Source organism: Bos javanicus, chromosome 3 (assembly GCF_032452875.1).
Source record: "Bos javanicus breed banteng chromosome 3, ARS-OSU_banteng_1.0, whole genome shotgun sequence".
In the NCBI taxonomy this organism is placed as follows: domain Eukaryota; kingdom Metazoa; phylum Chordata; class Mammalia; order Artiodactyla; family Bovidae; genus Bos; species Bos javanicus.
The window spans coordinates 114,349,402-114,352,976 of record NC_083870.1 but is presented as its reverse complement, the minus strand read 5'-3'; positions in this window follow the sequence as shown (position 1 = coordinate 114,352,976).

Genomic DNA, 3,575 nt, shown 5'->3' with positions numbered 1-3,575 from the left:
AGGCAAGTGGGACCCACCTCTGTGTGCCTTGGGATGCTGGCTCTCAGGTCCCCATGGAAACTGAAAAGGAGTGGACCTCAAGGTCTTATTGTGAGTTTTGCTAATGGAATTCTATGTACACCTACGAGATGCCGCTGAGGCACTGTGATGCTTATGAAAGAACAGAAGGAGCAGGCAGCATGCATCATAGAAGCATCAGCTGCTACCATCTCCATGGTCCAAGTGGCTGGGATCAACCAGAGTGTGCATCGTGCTTGAAAATGGGGACCAGAGTGGGAAGGGAGAGCAGTCATGTGGGCAGGAAGTTTCTGCTGATGGCTTGAGGGTAGGATGGGCCACCAGTGCATCGCTGATGCCGGCAGGCTCCAGAGCCCAGTATCATGGAGGCAAAAGAAGAAGAGACGCTGAGCACCGTCTGCTGATGTCCCAGCTTCCTCGAGTGCAGGGAAATCTGGGGTAGTAACAACAGCCACCTCTTATTATGGCCTTATTATGTCAGGAACTCACTAAACACTTTGTGCTTTTATTTCGCTTCATCTTGGCAGCAGCTCCGGAGCTGGTATCTGTCAGGCCTCTCTCTATGACGAGAAACAAAGTAGGTCACGTTCAGGTATGGATGCTACCAGAGAACTGGAGGAAGAACCATGGAAACTAGGGAATTCCCTAGAGCCTGGGGGCCAGAAAAGACTGAGTCACCATCCACACACATCCCCATTTCTGCTCCCCTCTACCTGTTGACTTTCTTCTGTTTCAGGGTGGAGAGTTCTTAAATGCAATGAAAAAGCAGGCAACTTTGGATTCCATCACAAAGTTTCTCCAATTGTCCTTTAAGAGTAGACTTTGGAGAAAGATACTCTATTGTTCTACTTGCATTTGGGGCTGGGTCCTGGGCCAATCGCCTGGCCAGTCTCCTGTCTAGGACATGCGTCCACTAATGAAAGTGAGGCTGTTGGTGCAAGAAGTGGAGGGAGATACTGGAAAAATACACAGCACAGGTAGGTATTACCACCACCCTGGAGAGATGAGCACTGAGCCTTGCAGGGGTCACGTGGCTTGCACAGGAACTTGAACCCAGGTGTGCCTGACTCCACGCCTTGGCTCTCACCCCACCATGCTGGTCTTTGGTCAATGCCCGCTATTGTCTCCCAGACACAGGCTCCTGGGAAAGCCTGTTTGGAAACGAATGGATGAGCACAGGGGTGATGTTTAAAGCAGTGAACAACTGGTGTGGCTTTGGAGTTGCACTCATTGTCTAGTGCTTCTGTAATAAATCTCCAACGCCTTAGTGCCTTCAAACAGCACAAACTTATTATCTAATGGTTTTAGAGGTCAGATATCCCCAAATGGGTCTTGCTGGGCTGAAACTCAGGTGTTGGCAGGACTGCCTTCCTTCCGCAGACTCCAGAAGTTGGCCTCTTCTGTTGGACTTCTCTGTGGACTCTGCCCCCTTTCTGGCTTCTGGAGGACACCCACATGCCTTGGCTCGTGGCTCTTTCCTCCAGTCTGACCTCTGCTTTGGTCATCACCCCTCCTTCTCTAACGCCACCCTTCCTGTTTATGACTAAATGGGGCCACCAGGTTAGTGCAGAATCCTCTCCGTGGAGGGTGGCATAGTCACGGTTCTAGGGATTAGGAAGCGGCTGTCTTTGGGGCAATCATTCCGCCCACCACAGGCACTGACCAATCAGAGGACGTCTGTGCTGCGGGGGCGTGGATTGGGAGCCTCTGCTAGGCAGGATGCTCCCTGGATCCTTGGCCTGGTTGTATCCTGGGGAGGTCTGGGGGCAGTGGTCCAGCAAGGAGGATAGGGAGCTTTGGCCAGTGGCTTTTGGCCAACCGGCATGGCAGTACTGGGTTGGCCAAAAAGTTCGGTCGTTTTCCATAAGCTGTTAGAGGCCAAATGAATGCCCATTTTGGCCAATGCAGTATTTTAGCACTATGGGGTGGCTGTATTGAGACCACTGAGGGTCAGCCTGGGTGACAGCCGAATTGCAGGGGTGTCTGTGGAATACAGCCACATACACCAGCTGGCAGGTGGTTGGGGGCGGGGTGGTCGCAAGGGAAAGCCCTGGAATCTTCAGGAAGGAGGGTGGTGCTGAGTCTGGGGCAAGCTTGACACTGCTTCCCCTGGAAGCGGGGGAGACCGGGCCAGGCTATCCCAGGACTCAGGGGGAGGAGGCTAGATGAGGCCAGTCATGGTTCCGGTTCGGTCCAGGTGGCCAGGTCTGGGTGAGGGACGTGGGAGAGGGAGCTGAGAGCAAGGTGGGTCTGGATGGGAGAGAGGCCCACTCTCCAGACCTTTGGGGGCCTTTCAAGACCGAGAATCATGGGGCCAGGGCAGCTTAGTTACTTAATGAACAGAGGGGCCCACGAGTGGAAAACAGACCAGTAAAAAATGTCCCGAGAATGATCAGCCTCTGGAAGGAAGTTGATAGTGACCCTGCATCCATCCGCCAGGCCAGTCAGACCCACTGAGATCCATCCAGGTAACGACAGCCTGTCCCCAGGGCAGCCGCTTGGCAGCTGCCAGGAGAAGCTCAGGCTGGGACTGTGAGCAGGGATTGATTCTACTGAAGGTTGGGCTGGGCACCTCTCCCTGGCCACCCCCCATCGGTCTGAGGTCCAGGGACTGAGGCAGAGCCTGCCACACAGGCGGACAATCCCTGCAGCCACACAGGCCTCCTGTTTAGAAGGGCCCAAGAGTGGATCCAGTAGTGTCCCCCAAAGATCCGTGTCCTCACCCCCACGACCATGACCGTGACCTTATATAGAAGCAGAGTTTTTGCAGAGGTGACTAAGTTAGAGATCTTGCAATGAAACCATCCTTGATTCAGGACTGAGGTCCTTATAAGACACGGGGGAGGGAGACTGAGATGCAGAGACAGACAGAGAAGGAGGCCGAGTGAGGATGGAGACGGAGACTGGAGTGATGCAGTCCCAAGCCGAGGACCAGCCAACACGAGCCGGGAGAGAAGCACAGGCCAATGAGACCAACCACACTCCTGACACTTTGATTTCAGATGACTTCTGGCCCCCGGAGCTCTGAGGGCATCCGGTTTCTGATGTTTTCCGCCCCTTGGTTTGTGGTCATTTGTGACATCAGCCATTGGAGACTAATGCAGGTCCCATGCTGCTCTGGTGTTCCCATGGACTGCCGCCTTGAAGCTCCTACTGCATTGGAACCAGGACTCCATGTGTTCACTTTGCTCTAGGTCCCGCAGATGAAACAACTGGCCCTGGGCTGAGGTTTCTTCCATCAGCAATCACACGACCCCTCCCCCAAACCTGCTCATCAGGATCTCTTCCTAGCAGTGAAGCATCTCCAGGCATCTGGGCAGGCCTTCGATAACCTACCTCAGCTCAGCAGACCCGAAACCCTTTTACACTCTTCCAAGCAGGAGGAGTGCATGTGTGCTAGGTCACTTCAGTTGTGTCCGACTCTTTTCAACCCCATGGACTGTTGCCCACCAGGCTCCTCTGTCCATGGGATTCTCCAGGCAAGAATCCTGGAGTTGGTTGCCGTGCCCTCCTTCAGGGGATCTTTCCGACCCAGGAGTTTAACCTGTGTTGTGTCT